Source organism: Ascaphus truei, chromosome 3, assembly GCF_040206685.1.
Source record: "Ascaphus truei isolate aAscTru1 chromosome 3, aAscTru1.hap1, whole genome shotgun sequence".
In the NCBI taxonomy this organism is placed as follows: domain Eukaryota; kingdom Metazoa; phylum Chordata; class Amphibia; order Anura; family Ascaphidae; genus Ascaphus; species Ascaphus truei.
The window spans coordinates 37482144-37505281 of NC_134485.1; the positions used below are offsets into that span (position 1 = coordinate 37482144).

General features: G+C 43.0%; 1 protein-coding gene across 1 annotated transcript in view; it reads left to right on the top strand.

Moving 5' to 3' along the window:
- LOC142490629 (uncharacterized) overlaps positions 1 to 23138 on the top strand; it is a 64009-nt gene that overhangs the window by 19121 nt on the left and 21750 nt on the right. The window lies entirely within an intron of this gene.

The window sequence follows — 23138 nt, forward strand, 5'->3', positions numbered from 1 at the left end:
TATTAATTATTATTTATTGTGTATTATATATATTTTATGTTATATGGATAATTTAGTGAGGTTCGTATGCGTTTATACATAGTTTGGGCTATTTCACACTGAGTGATTGAGCATACACATCCTGATTAATTCTGCCTTTTTATTATTTTTTTTTTTTTTTATGTTATATCTTTTTTATTTTTTGACATAGGAGTTTTTTGGTTTTATGATTATGTTTTTTCTTTATTAGTTCAGGTTATTCTTGGAAAAAAAATTCTTTCTTACTTTTCCTTTTTTCTTTTTTAATTTTTTTAAGTTATGATATAGTTATAAATTTGTGTATCTCTTTGGGATTGCATATGATATGTGTCCCTTATTGGGGATTTTATATCCTCATTAGAATGTTCTTCATGCATACTGTACTGTATGTGTATAGGTTTATCTTCTTTGAAAACGATTTGATCTTATATGTAGATATGCCTGTACATATTCGATGACAAATAGATTTACTATGTATTTTTTTCTTGGTTAATTGTTTATTATTTTTTGTTATTTAAAGTATATAATGTTGTTTACTTGTATCAATTTGATGGGGTAGACCGGACACGCTGGTTTTCTTTTAATTATATGACATTGTCCTGTCATTATGTGTTTAATAGGAAGGTACTGCACCTTATATATGTTTTTATTGAATGTGATACATAAGCCTTGGGGCACGTTGATAGGAGCATGTGTCATGTGTTGATTTTGTAAAGGTGCTTGGTGTTCACCCACGGCGTGCGGGTGCGTGACACTCCCCCTCTGGAAGAGATCAGGTATGCGTCAGCTGTTATAGTAGTGGAGAGAGGGGGGAGGTGCTACGCACCTGTGCGTGGGGGAGAGGGGCTATATATAGCGGTGTCTGGCTACCATAGATCACTCTTTGATAAAGTCCCCCTGCGGACGAAACACGTCAGAGGATCCTCCTCATGTAATTTTATCCTTGGCTTATATGCCGCAATAAAGTTCTTTTTTTGAATAGCACTTTGCCTCCAGCCTGATCCTGATTGCGGTGCTTATTTTCCACTGCTTTACCTATGAACCGCAATAATAGCAAAGACCCTCCTCACGACGTCGTGCTTTCTCCGCAGCCCGAAGTTGTTGGTTACCGATCTGCATTGGTTCAGGTGTATCCACCGCAGGGAAGGGTGAAGGAGAAGGCCTGTGAGAAACAGAGGGAGGGGGAAGAGAACGAGAACAGTGAGTGCAATGAGTTCCTTAAGGGAAGAAGGCCGAGCGTGAGCTGCGAGGTCGTCCTTTAGAGTGTTGGACAAACCGTGCCAATATGCCGCGGCAAGAGCCTCGTCGTTCCATTGGGTCTCTGCGTCGATGGTGCGGAACTCCACCGCGTATCTTGCAGCTGATCTCCGAGCCTGCGTGATATGGAACAAAGAAAAAGCAGCAGTTTACCTTTGTGCTGGTGTGTCAAACACCTGTTGAAACTCATGCCTAAATTTGGGATAGTCTTGGGTTAACTCAGGTTGGTGCTCCCAGAGAGGAGAGGCCCAAGCGAGAGCGTCGCCAGTGAGTAAGGCATAAATGTAGGCCACCTTGGTACGGCCAGTAAGGAAGAGGGAGGGGGACATCTCAAATTGAACCTCGCATTGGTTCAAGAATCCTCAGCAAGCGAGGGGGTCCCCATTGTACCGGTTGGGAGGTGGTATACGTGGCCCTGGATTGCTCATAGCCACTGGAACAGAGGCTGATGGGGCAACTGGGGTTTCCCGGAGAGACAAGTTGGCAAGTTGTTGTGAGACAGAGGTTAATTGGTTACTGACAAATTGCAACTGTTCCACGGAAACACATTGGCCCACCTCAGCGGGGTCTGCATTTGTTGGGCTCTGCATAATGTAATGCCTGTATGCTCGCAGACCTGGCCAGTCCCCAGTACTGAGGTGGGTTAATGTATAACACACACCCACAGCAGTGAGAGCATGCCTGGAGTGTGGTAACGCGTTGCCGGGCCTGGTAAGAAAAGGGTTAACGTATACTTGCAAAGTCCGGGGTGCCAAAGATCGGATAGTAATGTCTGTGTGCCAGAGCTCAAGGATTGGAGAAAGCAGCGTAGTGGTGTTCGTAAGTCAATGTTCAGGGGTTGGAGAGGGCAGCGTAGTGAAGTCCGTAAGCCAAGGTTCAAGGGCAGGAAAAAGCAGAGTAGTCAAATCCAAAGCAGTACTGTAAGTTCAAGCCAGGGAATCCAAACAGAAGCAGGAACAGGAACCAGCACTGGAACAAACAAGGGAGCTAGGCATAGACACTGCACACACAGGAGTAACAGGAAAGCTATGCAGAGCAATGAGGAAGTGGACAGAGTGGGGTTATAAAGGAAGGAGAATCAATAGGAGAGAGAGGAGGAGGAGCAGAGGGTTGAGTGAGAGTTTGCAGGGATAGGTCTGAGAGAGCAGGGGAGGAGACAGGGAAATAACTAAGAGATATGGCTTGTAAGCCATGGGGGGCGGAGCTAGATGGCAGGTAACTGGAGCGTGTGCGCGCGCCCTCTGTAAGGGTATTATGCGCGTGCACCATGCGTGTCACAGAACGTGAGGGAGGAAGCGCCGTGGGGGCGCTCGGCAACGGGGGTGAGAGAGAGTTTGAGGCAGAGGAGCAAGGTAATGTGGAGGCTGGGGGAATAGAAACACGCCGGGGGCCGCGGGTGCCGCGGGTGCCGCGGAGGGGTACCAGAGATCGTGAACGCGTGCGCACATTGCGGAAGACACGCGGATGGACTGAACGCGTGTCAGTGCATGCCAACCGCATCGCAAAGGAACGGCCGCGAGGGAGAGAGCAAGTACGCAGGGAAGAGGGAGGGCTAGAGGTAGAGGAAACAGAGGTGACGGGACACGCAGGGAAGCGTGAGTCCCCCGATCCGTCACATTATGACAGCTATTAACAGTGGAAGGACAACGTTTCAGGTACCATATGGACCTTTCATCGGCTCATCCTCACATTAAATGGAGAATTGCATTATGAACTTGTGAGTAGAAATCTACTGTCTTAGAAGAGACCTGTACTTTGAATACATTTTTGTCTATATTGTGTTGGCTTTACAAGCAGGATTCTACTTGTCTGAAACTGTTTCCCCGCACTTTGGAATTGTTCCTTCATGAGGCCATTGATAAAAACAAAATCTGATTTCCCTAAAAGATCAATACTTTTATTAACTGCAATACTGAGTTGATAATATATGTGCTATTCTGTGGTTGTTGGAAGTGCTTTATGGGGAGAGCCACTAGACTTACAGTTGGAAGGGTGAATTGAACAAGATTGTCCTGCAATGCAAATGCAAATGGATGTAAAAGATCCAGACCCTTAATCCCAGAAGTTTAAATGAGGAATTTCTATTTTCCCCATTTTTCTAAATATTTAGCTACACACCCAACTCAACACAACTTGGAGACTAATGTGTTGCAACTGGCTTTGATCGCAGTGTTGAGTAGTTCAACCACTATACTGTGTAATAACTTGTTGTAACTGACTATAATTACAAACAGAGTATCTTTTCCCAATGAATGTCTTGACTGCCTCTGAGATAAAATGATTAACTTGCTGCATTAAAGCAGAATAAACTGTTCTCTCCACTACAGTATATGTAATGCTTGGTAATAATAAAGATGCAATTCTTTTAAACTAACCTTTTACATAAACTGATTACGTTTGGGGATATATTATGCTATAGTACATTCAAACTAAGACACTCATACAGTACTTAGGGACTTGTCAGAAAAATCTGAATTGTCCTCAACTGACATGCAACCATTGCATCAGAATAAATGTTTAGTTGACATACAGTACAACTATTATGCCAATTACAGTACCATTGACGTTTAATCAATTACCATCCAATTTTTCTAGCTGGAAATAATACTACTCTAGGTTAGAGTGCATACAAGTGGGGCTTTTTTTTACCTCTGTTAGTAGAGGGGAAATATCTTTTTTTGTGGTTTATGATTTCTCTTAGAGTACCAACACTAGCAATTTAGAGGAGAGGAATACAAATTGAGGAACATTGGTTTTTACTGGCTCTTGATGTTGGCAGCCTTTGTACAAGTATTCCACATGATTTATGTATAGAATCTTTCAGATGTCCCCAGTAAAAAAAACAGGGGCTGTAATCCACCTGTTGAATTCCTAGTAACTTTATTTGATTTTGTTTAGCACAAAAAATATTTTAGATTTGATGATCATTTATTTTTGGATGTGAAAATAATGATGTATATTTAAGTCATATTTCAAAACACATCAAACATTGCATTTGCTCCATACAGTAGATGACTGCTTTGTAGTTTGGAGTGGTCCAGATTTTGAACACAATTAGGTTAATTTCCAAATGCAACCAGCATATGACAATGTTTCTTGATACCAGAGTCAGGATTTGTGATTGCACCCACATGTTGCACCCAAACATACAGTATATTATATATAACCCTGTTAATTTAATGTAATCATGATAACAAATATTTGGTTATAAATACATAATTCTGTGCCCAGGATATACTTGAAAATGAGAGAACGCTCAATGTATTACTTCCTGGTAAAACATTTTATAAATACATGATTAAACAGTACTGAATTACATATATCCCTACTACAGGCATGAATAATTCCTGCCAACATAAAATGTTACCTATGTTGCCTACAACTCAGCAGAAAATGTTTCAGAAAAATAGTAGGTATATCTATGAGACTGCAGCTCCTGGTAAAATAGAAACTCACCAGCAATTGAACAGATTAAAAAAGGTTATTGATCTACATAAAAAATGACACAAACAAAACTGAAGAATTTCCTCCCACGCGTTTCATGTGTAAAATCCTTGAGAAAGTACCATAGGGTGTGTGAAACGCGTGGGAGGAGAGTCTTTAGCTTTGTTCGTGTTTGTGTATTTTTTTTATTTATGTAGCCAGGGCTGGTTTTTGGCTACCAGTCTGCCCTTCTCCTGGCAGTAAGCCCTGGTAAACGCAGGCCTGCCAGAACTGATCATGGGTTTTCGCCACCCCCAGCAGCTTCAGTGAGTCACAGGGGAGGAGGTGCAACTAGGCTTTGTGTCCAATCAGGGACCTTGCTCCTGCTTTTCCTGTACTTAAGGGGCTGCACAACCAAATTCAGGAGTGTTGCCTCTACTCTTGAGAGAGGCTGGTCTACCCGAATAGCTGTGCAGGGCTCTGTCAGTTTATACAAGCTCCCCTAAAGGAGTGGAGTGGGAGACTATTCCTCTTACTTCACCAGGGAGTAAGGGAAGAGCTTGGACTACTTCAGGTGCCCTTGGCTTGGAGTGAAGGTCCAGGGTACATCTGAGGGTAAAGGCCCTATGAACTGCCAGCTGCTTTGAATGGTGTAACGATCGTCACTGTGCAATAAAGTGTGTTCCTTTTTTACAATACCTTCCTGCCTGAGACTGCAATCTATCAGGGGAAGGGTAAAGAAGTTCTCCTGTAGGGATTGTCCCCCACATCCCTGGGGCCTGCAAGAGATGGAGGCGCTGTCACCATGAGTACGAATCAGTTATTACCCAGAAGCCTGTTCTGTAATCCCCTGCCACCATGCGGGAGACTCAGATCTACTGTGACCCAGCAGGTATGCACCACACCACCCCATGTAGCGGCAAAATCTCCCAGAGAGGTGGGGGGGGGATATGTGTTACATGTAGATCAATATAAACAAAAAATTTCAATTGTTGGGGAGTTTCTATTTTACCAGGATCTGCAGTCTCATCGATATACCTACTATTTTTCTAACGCTTACCATCGAAGAGACTCACTCGGGGGGTTACTGAGGACTTACAGACTGCTGATCGGCATGTGAGTTCCATCAGCTGCAGGAGCAGGATGGTGAATGATCATGAGTAAGCTGTTACTTCACAACATGCATACCGGAGACACTGGGATGTTATAAAGTATTGGACTTTCACTGAGGAATTAATCTAAAACCTCATTTGAGTGTTCTACAGATGCAGCGGCCATTATTCGAAAACATACCTGGGTACATTCAGCGTTGCATCGCGTGGTGGACCCGAGATGGTCAGTTACAGACTAATGGCCTGCCGGAGTAACACAGTAGGGGTCCCTGCTGTGTGAATCCTATCGGGGTCTGCCTTTATGTACAGTAATAGACGCGCAATAAGAGATAGGCTGAATCAGTCATGCTAACTGCGCGCCTCTCACAGGTGATCGCTGAGTTTTAATAAAAATTCTAACATTACAGTAATGTAGCAGGGGGTCTCCGGAGCTGAAGCGCATTGATTTCAGGTCCGGGGACTCTCTAATTCCAGAGATACAGGCTATGGGGTGCCAGTAACCCCATGTTAAAAATCTGTGGGTCACGTGACCGTGGGATCTAAAGAAATCAGAGAGGATACCGGCACCCTAGTATCAAATATACCCTAGTACCCATACTATTGATACAATAGTATCAACCCATCCCCCCCCCACCCACACCACCACCATAAAAAAATCATTACCATAGAGGATAACTGCTAAGGTAATGAAGCTGCTTACATTTTATTTTTATTCATAGTGTGCATGAGCAGGGGGTCTCCTGAGCTGAACAAAGTTCATTTCAGCCTCGGGGACCCCCTACTTCCCGAGATACAGGCCCCGGGGCTGAAATAAACTTATTTCGGAAAGTAGGGGGTCCCCAAGGCTGAAAAAAACGTTGTCAGCTCAGGAGACAGGCAATGGATACAGAGTGGCGGTCAGCGCAAGATGTTAATCTCGAATGAATAAAAAGACAATGATAAACACAGATAATTAGTGCTTGTATTGAATGAACACAATACGTCCTCTTGTGAATGGGGGAAGGGGAGGGGGGGGGAAGGGGAAAAGGTGACTTGTTGTATACAACACAAATATATATATCTCAATAACTCACACGGCCTAGTGTGAGACCCTTCCCTCAGGGATGGATGGCGGAAAGGGCAGCTGAATGTAAATATTAGAGCAATGGGATGTAAATAAATATATAAGAGAACAACTCACATGGCCTTGTGTGAGCTCCTTCCCTCAGTGTAAAAGTAGAGTGCTGTCAATCTGATGGTAATCAGTCACGTCTCCTCTTTATTACCCCACAGTGGATAGAGTGCGTATGGCTCCTCTCCCAGATGCCCAAATGCAATAAAATGGGCAGAGCCTGGATTAGCAAAAGTATATGATTTATTACAGCAAAAGCGAATAAAAACTTGGAGCACTCACACACAGTAAAAAAGCCCAATGCCAGCCGCAGGTCAATCCGGTAGACCCACTCCTTCCCGGTAGATTCCCGCGGACGCGTCCGACTGCGGGACCGGTGTCGGGGGATTGCCGGAAGTCCGGTGGCTGCCTTGGTCCTACACACAACGAGCACCGGCAGGGAACTACGTGTTTCGCAAATAATGCTTCGTCAGGTTCCTGCCGGCTGCTCGTTCACCTTGCTTGATATAGGCTCACAAATCACTTCCCCCTAATTGGGTGATTAGCTGCACCCGTTTCATGAAAAAAGCCCCATAATGTTAAAACACATGTCAGTAATTATCTAGTGTTGGATTTTTAAAAAAGGGGGTAAGAGAGGGTGGGGGGGGGGGGAAGGGGAAAATAGTGAAAGAATATAAAAGCACTTTGGCAAGGAAAAAAACTGCTATGATTGTCAGTTTCAACTAAATTGGACCATGTACATGGCGACTGCCTTTAGTCTAAATCGGCTAGATCCGCGATTTTCAGATTATCCCGGTTATGTGCGGTTTTGTGTCGTTTTCGCCCAGAGTGAACTGCGTTATTTTCGCGCTCGTGATATTAGCATTTCATTCTCGCTGTCTGCAATACTGCAATGCCGTGTAAAAACTCAGGGGGGCGTTTGCGAGCTGTTGTCTTGGAATTCTAATACCTCTGCGGTTCAACCTACGTCAGTACACAGTCTGTGTGTGCGCGCGCAGTAATTGTAAATTTGCATATTTAAAGTATACATGCATTTGCGGTGCTATGCTGCTGTACAGTATGTCTCATTTGAAAATTGTTGAAACGCATAGGCGTGTACAGTACTGTAACAGTGTCACATTTCTGCACACAGTATACAGCGCTCTCCCCTCGCTCAGGATAATTAACTGCACTGCAGGGTATTTCAACTTCTTATCTTCTGTGCAATGCAGAACATCTCTCCCACACCATTCCTTTGAACGTGTGTCTGGTTTCAATCACATTCCTGCTTGACAGCAGGAATTTACTGCGCATGCGCCTGTAACTTCGCCCACCACTGCTTGCCTGAGTGAGTGACCAAAAAAAAAAATTAAATTTTTTTTTTTATTGTAATTTTTTTTTTTTTTCTCCACAAGCCTGCAAAAACTATCTTACTGTAGCTTTTGTCTGTGACCCTGTGCGTTTGACTGCACATGGTTGATTTGTGTGCTTTTTACGTACTGTATCTGGGGGTGTATTATTATGATGAACTGCCTTTTGAAATGAAAGTATGTCTTTAGCTTTGAACTTCATGCGGCTGTCTTTAATTTTTGGAATCTTGCCATTGTGTTTTGAATCCGTCCATAGCCGAGCTTCAATCGCCTCACTGCGCCTGCGTGTAATCCTTGTTCAGATGGGAGTTATTTAGCTGCTTAGCTGCTTACTGCGCATGAGTCACCCTACCCACCCTCTCCACAGAGTAATTCGACAGACACCTGCACAGAATCATTCATTTTCTGAAGTTAGTCATTGTGTTTTTAATCCGTCCCTAGCCGTGCGTCAATTGCCTCACTGCGCCTGCGGGTACTCTAAGCCTCTTTGAGATGGGAGCTAGCTGCTTACTGCGCATGAGACACCCAACCCCACCCCTCTCCATAGAGTCATTAATTTTCTGAATCTTGCCATTATGTTCTTAATCCGTCCATAGCCGAGCTACAGTACAGAACAAAGCCTCACTGCGCCTGCGTGTAATTCTCTTTGAGACGGGAGCTTTGAGGCTTTGTTTACAGCAACGTTTTGGAAAATCCCTTCTCGAATTTGATTTGCACAGAGCATCACCTTGATATTATAATAATAATAGCATGTTTTTGTATAGCGCTGTTAGTTACAGTATACGTAGCGCTTTCCAGACACATTTTGCAGCCACAGGTCCCTCCCTGTCCCATGGAGCTCACAATCTACTGTATGTTTTTGGTGCATGAGGCACAGGGAGATAAAGTGACTTGCTTTTTATGTACTGTATTTGGGGGGTGTATTTGTTTTTTTTTGATCAAATTATTATGTTGAACTGCCTTTTGAAATTACTGTACTCTACTCTACAGTATGTAATTTCTTTGAACTGCAGCACAACTAATCCTTCATCCCTCCCCCACGCACACACAAACTCTTTTCGACAGACACCTCCACAGAGTCATTCATTTTCTGAAGTTAGTCATTGTGTTTTAAACCCGTCCCTAGCCGAGCGTCAATCACCTCAATGCGCCTGCGTGTACTCTAAGCCTCTTTGAGATGGGAGCTAGCTGCTTACTGCGCATGAGTCACCCAACCCCCCCCTCTCCACAGAGTCATTCGACAGACACCTCCACAGAGTCATTCATTTTCTGAAGTTAGTCATTGTGTTTTTAATCCGTCCCTAGCCAAGCGTCAATCGCCTCACTGCGCCTGCATGTACTCTAAGCCTTTTTGAGATGGGAGCTAGCTGATTACTGCACATGCCTCACCCAACACCCCCCCAACCCTTTGAGACTTTGTTTATGGTAACGCTTTGGAAAATCCCTTCTCGAATTTGAAATTTAAAGCTTATTTGCACAGCATTGTGAGAATAGAGTAAAAAAAACCATTAACTGATTCATGTTGTTTTGACATTCATTCTTATACTGTGGGGTGGGGGGGGGGGGAGGTGTGGTTGTCAATGATTATGATTACCAGGAATGTGAATAAATATTTATTTTATTTCATAAGGAACAAAAAAATACAAATATAAAAATAATCATGAATAATACATAATGCAGTCTTTATTAAGTTCTTCTGGTAGATTGAAATTGGATAAACATTTAGAAAACATTTGCAAAACATGAAGAAACATGAATTATGCACATTTATAAGAATATTATGTAATAATATATATATACACTGTAATGTATAATATATGTATATATATATATATATACAGTATACTGTACATAGTAATATTTTTTCCGGCGTTATCTTGTTCCTCATTACATGTACAGTACAGTAGTTCATTGAGAGAGGAGAGGTTTTGTGTACATCAATACTGCTGTTTATATAATGTACATTTGACTGTACAAACAGATTAGACTGGACACAACACCCCACCTCCCCCAGGCCACCCTTTTTTCCTGAAACGACAAGAAAACAAAAAATTAGTGCAGTTACTGTATGTGCGTATTGTATTATGGCATTGTGTGATATGTAGTACTACTTTAGATGGCTGGTGCTGCTTTCTCTGAAAAGAAAAAAAATGACCAGTTAGTAGGCAGTTACTGTACTAATGTCAAACTAGTCTACTGTATACTTGAACTGCTGTACTGTATACTCTGACTACTGGTAAATACAACTGTATGTAACCTGATGGCTGGTGCTGCTCTCTCTGTAAAGAAAAAACTGTAACTACTGTACTGTATACTCTGACTATTGGGAAAGAAAAAATCTGTGCCATACTTACCTGTATCATACTGTACTTACAATACTACTGCACAGTACTACTTTCCTGATGCTTGCCCATTACGCGCGATCACAATGGGCAACACAGTCGCAATATGGTCTATATATTTATTGCAGCGTTCCACGGTGAGTACATCGTTCCAAAAACTCATTATGCCTTTCAACAACTCGTCCTTTTTGGAGGGTTTTGCCACTTTCCGGATATGGTCCTTCAGCTGATGCCAGACCATTTTGATCGGATTGAAGTCTGGTGATCTGTCATTGAAAAAAAAAGGACAATTAGTTTAAGAGATACAGTACACAGTAAAAACAGTGGGGGAAAAAATGAGACACGGTCTACTGCAATTACTCCGCTGGCATCTTCACCCAGTTGATACCGCGCTCAAGGATATGCGCTGTTGACGCGGTGTGCTTCGGATCGTTGTCTTGGTAGAAGCGGTGACCATTGGGGAACTCGCGTGTGATATATTGGGACAATGTTGTCTTGGAAGAAAGCTTTATTCATTATTCCTATAGCAAGAAAAGAAAAGTGCTCAAAAAACTGCACAATAGAACAGTACAGTGCATACAGTAAGGTTACACTAGTAAAGTACAGTGCATAAGGCTACATTATATTTGATATATTTTACCTTCAAAGATGACAATCTTCCTGGTCCACGCCTAGAGATGGCACCCCACACAGGCAGCTTCACAGGGTGTTTTGGCCGCGGCTTCAAAGATATGCGGCCTTTTTTGTGGAATGCAAAGCTTGCAAATCTCTCCAGTGACACAGTAGACTCATCAGTGAAGATGCAATCCTGGAAAGTCTCCCCACTGTCGATCCATGCCTGGGCCTGGACCACTCTTTTGATTTTGTTTGCGTCCCGTATCATGGGGTACGCTCTGTAATGACAAGGAATAAATAATTTTAGCGGTACAGTACAGTTTCCTAAACAACACTTTTACCTCCTGTACTGTCCAGTACTAACCTCACACGTCCATATTTCCATCCAATGCTGCGTCTCATCTTCTTTATGCTGCTCTCGGATACAGTCAGATTGTGCTTTTCCTGCAGAGTGTTTTTGACCCTTAATGAACTCATCTCATCATTCTCCTCACTTATTTTGTCCACCAGAAGAGTTGTCTCCCTACAATGTAAAGAAAATATATATTGTTTTATTAATATGCAGCAATATAAAATTTATATATAAATATATAAAATATATATACTGTTGTAATATAAATATAAATATACAAAATATATACTGTACTGATATAAATATAAATATACAAAATATACAGGCATACCCCGCATTAACGTACGCAATGGCATGTATGTAAAGTGAAAATGTACTTAAAGTGAAGCACTACTTTTTCCCACTTATCGATGCATGTACTGAACTGCAATCGATATATACGTGCATAACTGATGTAAATAACGCATTTGTAACAGGCTCTATAGTCTCCCTGCTTGCGCACAGCTTCGGTACAGGTAGGAAGCCGGTATTGCTGTTCAGTACGTGATGACAGGCGCATGCGCGAGCTGCCGTTTGCCTATTGGGCGATATGTACTTACTCGCGAGTGTACTTAAAGTGAGTGTACTTAAAGCGATGTATGCCTGTATATACTGTTGTAATATAAATATAAATATACAAAATATATACTGTATACTCTACTGATATAAATATAAATATTCAAAATATATATACTGTACTGATATAAATATACAAAATATATATACTGTTGTAATATAAATCAACAGAAATAACAAAAATATTAGATTTAAATAAAAATTAATTTTATATTTAAGTTGTATAAATATACTTACGCGTTAGTTATCCTTGGTGCCCTTTTGCGGTCTCTGTTTTTTCCGTGTGCATGATAGCTCATGGTGGTTGCTGGCACAACGATGCCAGAAGTAGCTAACCAGCGTTGGATAGCAGCAATTCGGTGTCCGCTCGTGTACATCTCCTTAATTCGCATGCTGAGCTCCTTGGAAATCTTTTTAACAGGCATTGCTGCGAGTAGAAAGAAATACAAACACAAGAATGTATATTCGATGTTTAGTCGATGTGTATTCAATGTGCAGTGAATCCACAAAATGGATGGTGTATTTATACGGTAATGACTCACATTAGAGTACGCCCACTTTGAACACCTGTACCTGGTCGCCATGCATAAAAGGTTACACACTTTGCATAGCCCACCACTCGATGATCTTTATCTGAACTTGCCCTTGTCCAGAAACTGCATTGTGCCACCTGCTTCCATGGAGCAACCCCGATTCTACGGACGCAGGAACCCACTCACCTCTGCCGTGCCTGTCAAGCAGAAAAAGCGAAAGGCGGTTGCCGTTTCCACGCCAAATCAAAAGCGACAGGCTAAGGCCAATAAAGAAAACCTTCTGCTGACCCCAAAGGCTAAGGGTTTTCATAGACGTCAGCCTTATTATGTCAAGAAGATATACGGTGATGTACTCTCGACGCAAAACGATTGACAGCCAACCCATCGAACCCGCAGACCATTTCCTCACATACGCTTCAACGACTATGCTGCCGCTGTCCCAGAAATCTTTAGCCCGTCTTCTCCACCCCTCGTCCATGATGCTGCCGCCGCCCTACCGGAGACCCACAGTCCATCTTCTCCAGTTCTATCCGACTACGCTGCCTCTGAAATCCACGGGTCACTTTCTCCTTTGCTCTTAGACAACTCTGCTTCTCGCCCGGAAACCCAAAGGTCACTTTCTCCATCCCTCTTTGACGACGCTGCCGCTTCTCCTCTACCGGATATCCACAGGTCACCTCCTCCACTCTTCTTCGACGTCACTGCCGCTTCTCTCCATGGAACCCCAATCTCATCCTCCGTTGCACCCATCCACCCAGATGTTCACACGCCATGCACAAGAAGCAGCTCGTTAGACCGGATGCTGAATGGGATAAGTGTGGATCTCCCCAGGAACTCTATTGTGCTAGCAAAGATAGATCTGCTTCTGGAGACAATGCTAATTGTGGAGCAACGGATGCTACAAATGGATAAACAGATGATACATATGGATCAACGGATGCTATATATGGATCAACGGATGCAACATATGGATCAACGGATTGATCGACGGATGGAGAAGATAGAGGCTGACATAGCGGGCATACATTATTTGCTCGGTGTTAATGCCCCTGTTTCCCCGACGCTGGAGCAGGGGGGTGACATGGATGTGATAAATGGGACCTTTGACCCCCTTCCATCACCAAGCGCACACCTTCCACCAGAAGATGTAGTGTACATGTATGCCGTTGAGGAGGACATGACAACCCCGTCAAGACCACGTCAGGAGACAACACGGCGACCAAGACCGGAGGAAAGATTCCGCCCAGACAACCTACCATCACCTGTCGCCTCAAGCACACCCACTCCCGAAAGACCTACAATCGATCGCATCGATACTGTGCCCGACATCACCCTGTGTGACCTGCCACCGGCGCTCAGGGAGAAGTATAGGGTGAAGAGTGCTGGTGCACCCCACAAGTATGCCTTATTACTTTTTAAGCACCATGTTCCCTACTCGTTGTACTGCGACTGGGCCTTCAAAGTGAACTACGACGGAAATCGTGTAAAAAAGGCGCTTCCTGCCAATTAAAAACGGAACATTCGGGATGAAATGCGGTGCTTTTATCCAATTACAGATCCTGTAATGAAAGGAGTTCGAGACTGCATTAATGGCGTTTTGCGCCATGCAAGGAATCGGCCATGGACGGACAATGCGGAGGACTTTCTGTAAGACCATACTGTTGTGCTGAACTGTATTGTACTCTACATGATTTGACCTGCTGTACTTAAATAAAGGAGATGTTGTTTGTGTTTTTTTAACTTGTATTTATACAGAAATGTTTAAACTTGCTGTCCACACACACAGGACCTGCACAATTCCAGTCCCTGGGGGCCGCAAACAGGCACGGTTTTCAAGGTTGTCCTGAAAACCTGCCCTGTTTTCTGCCCTCGAGGACTGTAGTGGTGCAGGTCTGACTGACAGTTTTACACACCATCCCACTGTACTTTATATGTTTCTTTAATAAAGGAGATGTTTCGTTTGTATACTGTATTTTATGAATAAAGTTTTTTTTGTAATCACAGGTAAGGCCATGGACGGACAATGTGGAGGATTTTCTGTAATACCATACTGTTGTGCTGAACTGTATTGTACTCTACATGTTTTGACCTGCTGTACTTAAATAAAGGAGATGTTGTTGTGTGGTTTTTTTACTTGTATTTATACAGAAATGATTTAACTTGCTGTCCACACACACAGGACATGAACAATTCCAGTCCCTGGGGGCCGCAAACAGGCACGGTTTTCAAAGGTTACCCTGAAAACCCGCCCTGTTTGCTGCCCTCAAGGACTGTACTGGTGCAGACTGTTTTGCTCACCCTCCCACAGTACAGTATATGTTTTGACTTGTCGTTCTTTAATAAAGGAGATGTTGCGTTTTGCTTATTTTATGAATAAAGAATTTGTTTTTAAAACATGTGACTGTAAACAATACTGACTGACATAAATGTTTTCACAAATGAGCAGTAAACCATACACCTGTTGATGGTTTGAATTGCTGTGCACTTAAAATGTTTCTACATTGTACAGTATTTGTAAATAAATGTTTTTGTACTTACTCCACCAATAAAAGAACATGTTTATTTGTCTTACATTGTTCCATTTGCTCCTTTGCTACTGTAACAAAATACAGTGTTTCTAGAATGTCGAGGTATACTGCACTGTATACTGTAGGCATGCTCAGTATAAGAGTATTAAAAAATATAGAAGACACAAACTGTACTGTATGTACTGGCACTGTATACTGTAGAAGACACATAATGTATTTGATACATGTAGAATAAATGCATTGTTTTTATTTTTTCGGGTTTATTACACAGTATACTGTACTGTATATAAAAAGTATTGTACAGTATACTGTACGGCCGGAAAATATCAGCATACTGTTTCAGGTACAGTATTCTATCCTAATCAATAACAATGGCCACTAAACTGTAGACTCCGGTACGTGGGTTTTTAAATCCGATTCAGCAGGCATTGTTACACAAAGCGATATTATCCATCGAAATCCCTCCATTAGCCGTTTTCTTTTCTGAGGAAAAACAAAAAGAAAAGTTTTACTGTAATGGTCAGCCCCCTAAAGAAGTTCCCAGCCAGTCCCACCAATAATTTTCTCGGGGGGCGTCTCCTGTTCACATGCGCATGCGCCTACCGTCGATGTAATGACACGCATATGCGTTTCAAGAAGGTTCCAATGCGCATGCGCCTAGTGTTCCACCAATAGTTCAGTATCTGCAGTACAGTACTGTAGAAGCCGCTCAGCCAATAATATTGCTTACAGGAGAATCGCTTGACTTTTGAATCGCATCGATATTGATACTGTATTGTCAAAATAAAAAAAACACAGAAAATAATACGGCAACAATACTCACCATAGAATTTCCCATTCAGCTGGCACCGGCGCCAGTCCACTGCCAGTCCAGTGTTCTTGATCATCCACGTCGATAGTTTGCAGCGGGACTAGTCCACCTGTAGTCAGCTGATGAGGCTGGAAATTGCTTAGGTACATGCAAGCTTGATCGAAACTGCACGCGAAATCCGGCTCAGGGTTGTCACTGACGGCGGGACCGTCATTGGAAGCCGGTGCTGGTGCATTGCTTGGCAGCGACTGTTGTTTCTTAGTTGGTTTTAACACGACCCTTCGCCTTTTGCCGTCATCATGATCATAGATACAGGAAAAAGCCGGTGATACACACCAATACCCTCCAACAAATTGTGGCTCAAAACGATAAAAACAGGGATCGCTACATAACCTTTTCCTTATTGCATGCTTCCACGTATGAGGAGTTGGCGAAAATTTGTAAAAGTCATAGTTTTCGACAAAATACTGATAAATTTGAACAACTGTTGCCATCTTATCCTCTGTTGCATTAATCGCGGCCCATATCAAATACGCGTAACTTCTTTCGGGTTTTTGGAAAGCGGACTGCACTTGAACACTCATGGCAGGCGGGTCTCTGGAGAATACTGTAACCGAAACTGGTCTTTGTCTTTCTTTAATATGAAAAGCCTAAATTGATACATTTTTGCAACCTCTTCCTTCAGTCTCAAGGCCAAGTTACAATAGCACACTGTGGTATCTTTTTTTAAACGAAACACCTGCAAGTCGACACATTACTGAAGCGCATGCGCATTACAATTCATGGATATCTGCCATCTGGCGGACACGCGAAGAATTGCAACCTATTAAATCCGAACCATTCTCAATAAACGCATCATTTGCGCGTCAGCCGCGCATGACCCGTGGCTGGGAACGCAAAATGAACGCGGCATGCGCCAGGTGAAGAGCGTCGCATTCCAGGAAAAAGCCAGGGAAAAAACGTCGATTTGTTAGAATAAAAGCTGCCGCAGCAGTATTCACATTATTCTTGTGGGCGACTCATATTAACAGCACTGATGCTTTATATAATGACCTGGTTCATGTTAACCATGCATTATTTGCAAATGTGACAATACCTAAAATAGCACATAGCACATAGCAAGGTGAACGAGCAGCCGGCAGGAACCTGACGAAGCATTATTTGCGAAACGCGTAGTTCCCTGCCGGTGCTCGTTGTGTGTAGGACCCAGGTAGCCACCGGACTTCTGGCAAGATCCCCCGAAACCGGTCCCACAGTCGGACGCGCCCGCGGGAGTCTACCAGGAAGGAGCGGGTCTACCGGATTGACCTGCGGCTTTTTTACAATTTGTGAGTGCTCCAAGTTTTTATTCGCTTTTGCTGTAATAAATCATATAATTTTGCTAATCCAGGCTCTGCCCATTTTATTGCATTTGGGCATCTGGGAGAGGAGCCATAAGCACTCTATATCCACTGTGAGGTAATAAGGAGGAGACGTGACTGACTACTATCAGATTGACAGCACTCTACTTTTACACTGAGGGAAGGAGCTCACACAAGGCCGTGTGAGTTGTTCTCTTATATATTTATTTACATCCCATTGCTGTAATATTTACATTCAGCTGCCATTTCCGCCATCCATCCCTGAGGGAAGGGTCTCACACTAGGCCGTGTGAGTTATTGATATATATATATATTTTTGTTGTATACAACAAGTCACTTTTTCCCCTTCCCCCCCTCCCCTTCCCCCATTCACAAGAGGACGTATTGTGTTCATTCAATACATGCACTAATTATCTGTGTTTATCATTGTCTTTTTATTCATTCGAGATTAACATCTTGCGCTGACCGCCACTCTGTATCCATTGCCGTTATAAGAAGATTCCGGATTCCATCTTCTTCTTGGTCAAGCTGCAGAACTAAGACAAGGGCTAGTATATACATACTTCTTTGGTTTCTACACTACCCCACCGGTGTTACACTTCCACATGTCACAAGGTAGGGAGCGCCCCAGCTTTGTTTTTTGTTCCAGCTCAGGAGACCCCCTGCTCACACACAATAAATAAAAATAAAAATGTAAGCAGCTTCATTACCTTAGCGGCCATGCAATGCTCGCTATGGCAATGAAGGCACAGTACTGTAGCAGATTACATTACAATATGCACTGTACTACCTACCCACTAATAAGCAACCCAACCACCCCCTGTGTCCCTCCATAAAACCTTGATTTATTATTTTACACACAGGATTAATACCATAGGCCGACGGGTACCCCGGTGGTCCTGGTGCGTGGCTGCAGGCTCCACAGTGCACCCCAGGGGTACCCACAGGTGTCTGGGGTTCTCCGAGTTGTCCCCGCTTGGTGCCATGGGCCTCCAGGTGGTTCCCAGGAGTCACTGCAGGCCCCAATGGGGTCCATGGGTGGTCCTGTGGGTGTCTAGGGGTCCCCGGGCCATCCCCACAGGTGTCTGGGGCCCTTGGGTGGTACTCATGGGGGACTGGGGCCCTCAGGTGGTCCCTGAGGGTCCGTGGTGCCCTCCACAGCTGTGGAGCCCCCGGTTCTTCCCCGCAGTTGGCCCCCATGGGTCCGCAGGTGGTACCCGTGAGTGTCCGAGGATCCTCAGGAGGTCTCCATGTGTCCCCGCAGCCCTGCGGTACAAATCCTCTATGTAAAAAAATAAAACATGTCATACACTTAAATAAATACACCCCCCCCCCACCCCCACCAAACAGTTACAGTACAGTAATGAGCAAAATAACTATTATCCAGATATGGATAATAGATTATCTGCCCATTATTAAACACAACATTAGCCAGCATACATAAATCAAGTAAATAAATACAGTTCTACTTAACCATGCATTATGATGGGCATCCTTGTCAGCTTACTGCAAGGTCTATGTCCTCCGTTGCCAGATAAATACAAAGCAAATACAATCTAATGTCCCTTAACCCCTTAATCACCTTAGCGGTTAATAACCGATACATTAATTAAGGGGTTAACCCACCCTGCCCCGATACCCACCTGGGACGCCTAACCAACCTCCCTGGACCCACTATACCCACTCTGTACCCTGGACGCCCATGGGTACCACCTGTGGACACATGGGGAACACCTGCAGGGAGGAACCACAGCTGTGGGGGCCCAGTGGACCCGCAGGAAACCACCCGAGGGCCCCAGACCCCCATGGGAACCACCAATGGCCCCAGACACCTTTGGGACCCCATTGGGACCCACGGTGACCTGCAGGAACCACATGGAGGCCCATGGCACCAAGTGGGGAACACCCGGAGACCCCCAGATACCAATGGGTAACCCCTGGGGTAAACTGTGGGGCCTGCGGACACCCATCGGGACCACCGGGGAACCCAGTAAGCCTGGATTATTAATCCTGTGTGTAAAATAATAAATCATGGTGTTATGGGGGGGACACAGGGGTTGTGTATTAGTGGGTGGGTAGTACAGTACATATTGTAATGTAATATGCTACACAACTGTGCCTTAACCCCTTCATTTGCATAGCAGGCATTAGATGGCCGCTAAGGTAATGAAGCTGCTTACATTTTTATTTTTATTTATGGTGTGCGTGAGCAGGGGGTCTCCTGAGATGAACAAAGTTTTTTTCAGCCTCGGGGACCCCCCTACCTTCCGAGATACAGGCCCAGGTATGGGGTTCCGGTATCCCTCTGCTTTGTTTACATTCCACGTGGATTTTAACATGGAGGAGATACCGGCACCCCATAGCGGGGCCTGTAACTCAGGAAGTATGTGTTCCTCGAGGCTGAAATCAACTTTGTTCAGCTCAGGAAACCCCCTTACAAACAGGGCTGATGAATAATATCCAGTGTCAAAACGCCTAGAGTGGGAGTCACTAGAGCCATCAGACCTCAGCAGCACTCACAGAAGCTTAAGACAGCCCTGACCGAAACCATAAGTAACGTCTTGGATGTGACGCAATGGAGCCTGCAGAGACGCCAGCAAGGAGGTAAGCAGCTGGGGGGATACCCCAGACCATCAGCACCACTAAGGGGATGGGGGCGGTGAGGTGATAAACTGCCAACCATGTCTTCAGTGTTGTGAATATGCTTTTATAATTCATACAATCTGTAAGAACAGTTCTTATATATTTTTAAACATAACATTTTTCCAATTGATCGGTGCTATGGTATAGTCTTTTTATACTGAGGTGTATTCCTTCTGAAAACCAGACAAGCAAAGCTACACAAGCAAGTTTGCCACAGTTTTGGAATTGTGAATTATATTTCACTGCACTGTGAGTAGGCATTCTATAAGAGCCACGGCTCTGAATACTAACTCATTAACCAATATACCTACTGTATCTTAGATATTTTTTCTTCAGTTTGTAAACTCTCTCCTATGCTCCCCCTGGACTTTGAATGGTATAATCAGACTGCCACGAAATAGCCTCCATAAATTGCGAGAAGTGAAAGCACAGTGGAGAGAGTCCAAAAAATGGATGCTACATCTCTTTAGTTGCCAGTGCTTCTACGTACGTGATGCTTCTCTGTGCATGACTTGCACGGAACAGGATACTTTCCACGTCATATGGTAGTTCTCGCCTCTCACAAGATATTGGAAAAGTTCACAGAATAGACAACAGGATAGTAAGGGCAGCTGGATTCAGTTTGAATGGGACTACAGAGACCCCCACTGTGTTAATCCAATGGGCCATTAATTTGGATGCAGAAATCTCACAGAAATGTTGCAGTTTCCGGGGCAAGAGTTTCCAGGGCAAGTGGTCGGATACTGGTTGCTGCATCTGTATATCACTTACAATAAAAAAGAGGATCATATAGATCCAATCATCCTCTCATCAATGATAGCACTTCCACCAAGGGTCGGGCCCTGAGAATCCAGGACCCCGCGATCTCAAAGTCCCAGGTCACGGATGGGAGTGAGCATTCTAGCTCGCAGATGGTTAGAAGCGGAGAGTGCAGCTCAAAGTTGGCGTCCTCGTGGGAGTGCGTGGATGGCAGCTTCCGGGTATCCGTCGTCACGGTATCTCGTAGCTGCGTGATGACCTCACCACAAAGCGTTTCGTGTCAGAATGACGCTTCATCAGGGGGTTGGTCTTAACGATCCCAAGACACTGCTTAAGTATTTGAAAAATCGTACCTGCAAACCAATTGGGATCTCACCAGATAGTTTATTCTACCCTATCCAATCAGCGCATAAATAAGCTAATGAAAAGCACCTATACATGAAATCACATGGAGCTCACATCACAACAATCAAAGCAACTAAGCACAAAACTGAATCTACGTCATGACAACAAATAAACATAAACTAAACAAATGAAATGATATAAATGACATCAAAAACAGAAAACAGATAAACTATAATAATGATAAAGAATGAAAAGGGGAATGAAAATAGAAATATGAACTAAAAAACAACGAAATCATTAAACCAATATAATAAAGGGGTGCCCATTAAAACACCCACATAAATTGACACCTGAATTGTACCAGGATTGAGTACTGGATAATCCATAATTAATCTAACCAGGAATATGTAACATATGCAGATTACTATAAATGTAATCCCTAGAACCCTGTAATTAAACTGACAATTTCCATACAGTGATGACACATAATTAAGAAAATAAAGCGAAAAGAGAGTAATATAAAAAAAACCTCACATATCTCTTAGATAATTCTTATACAATAAAACATAGATAATGAAAAATAAATCATCTGAATATTGTTTAATTGCAGTACATATAACAGATGAAGTGGAAACAAAAACCACTAGAAACAGAGGATCTGGTTGAAATAAGGGCAAGATCTTAAACAATTCCTATTTGAGGAAGGGGCTAGCTCTATTAATTCATTGAGACCCCCAGGTGATTTACTGCCAAGGGTATAAACCCAAAATTGTTCCTTTTTGGAGAAGTAGATTCTCTCTATCACCTCTCCTAGAATCTATTGGAACAACTTATATCCCTCTAAAGTGTAATCCATCAGTTTTACCCTCACGATGGGTTAAAAAATGCTGCGCCAGGTTATGGATCTTTTTACCTCTGTCTAGGTTGCGTTGAGCATTTTTAATCCCATTAACATGTTTCCAAATCCTTGTTTTCAGTGGTCCTTTTTTTTAGCAACAAACCACAGATTGCAAGGACAATCTATGACATACAGAACAAACATTGTTAAACAGACGATGAATTGGATAATTTGTGTAAATTGCAGGTTTTGGTGTCACATATACTTTTATCACGTTTCATGATTTTGCATACTACACATTTACCACATGTATCATTCCCTACTGGTTTAAATAGAAAATTACCATTGGTGGGTGTAATACTTAAATACTTTTTCAGAAACTAGGAGCCAAAACATTTTTTATATTTCTTGCCTTCCTAAATACTACTTTCATATTTAATGTGATTTTATCCCGTAACAAGGGGTCCATTTGAAGTGTACCCCAATGCTTCTTTAGAATCTTTCAAATCTTATTCTCTTGTTTGCAAAACCCAGTAATGAATAACGGTGTCTCACTTATTTTATTCTCTATTACTAGTGTTTTGCTTCTATTAGGGATAAGCAGTTGCTCTCTGGAATGATCTTTACTTTTTTTGATGGATGTACTGACAAGTAATTGATCATAACCTTTATCAATAAAACTCTTTGATAGAGTTTCAGATTGTGCATAGAAATCTGTAACCAAAGAGCAATTTCTGTAAACTCTTAGCATTTGGCCATAAGGAATATTATTAAGACAATGGCTTGAGTGATTGCTCTTATAGTCCAGGTATGAGTTTAAAAAAGTTGATGTAATTATAGTATTCTCTATAGTCAAATTAAGATCCAAGAAATGTATCTCACTGCTGTGGTTTACACCACTTTGTGTAAGCTTTCTATCAGTATTGTTTAGATAGCTAATAAAGCTACTGTATTAAGATCTTCCTGTGTCCCTGCCCAAATTATCAAGATATCATCTACGTATATATCTTCGATAATATTTCAGCTGTTTACAGAATTCATTACATTTCCAAATTAAATTTATTTCCAATTTCCCCATGAAAAGTCCTGATAGTCTGGGGCAAAATGTCTCCCCGTGGCCATCCCT